Source organism: Penaeus monodon, chromosome 31, assembly GCF_015228065.2.
Source record: "Penaeus monodon isolate SGIC_2016 chromosome 31, NSTDA_Pmon_1, whole genome shotgun sequence".
Classification (NCBI taxonomy): Eukaryota; Metazoa; Arthropoda; class Malacostraca; order Decapoda; family Penaeidae; genus Penaeus; species Penaeus monodon.
This window is the reverse complement of record NC_051416.1, coordinates 28,278,166-28,278,425: the sequence shown is the minus strand read 5'-3', so window position 1 is coordinate 28,278,425 and position 260 is coordinate 28,278,166. Positions and strand designations below refer to the sequence as shown.

Genomic DNA, 260 nt, shown 5'->3' with positions numbered 1-260 from the left:
AGATACAAAGCAAAACTTTTGAGTACCATGGCTGATGTTAGGATCCATATGCACCATAATTTTGTTTGTCAGTTTTGGTAATTACTTATTCACCAAGGAGTCAATTACTGGCTAACCCAATCTTACCCTATTCCTCAAGTTTTTGTGAAGAAAATAAATTATTTTTATTACTGTTAGTACTGTTAGCTGTTGGTTATAGAACATGTGTACACATTTACAAGGTAGTTGATTTTGTTTACATGTATATGACTCCATGCCTA

At 32.7% G+C, this 260-nt stretch overlaps 1 protein-coding gene across 1 annotated transcript in view; it reads left to right on the top strand.

Moving 5' to 3' along the window:
- The window catches only part of LOC119593147 (COP9 signalosome complex subunit 5-like), a gene marked incomplete at its 5' end in the record, with an annotated part of 4,712 nt that overhangs the window by 2,891 nt on the left and 1,561 nt on the right, over positions 1 to 260 (top strand).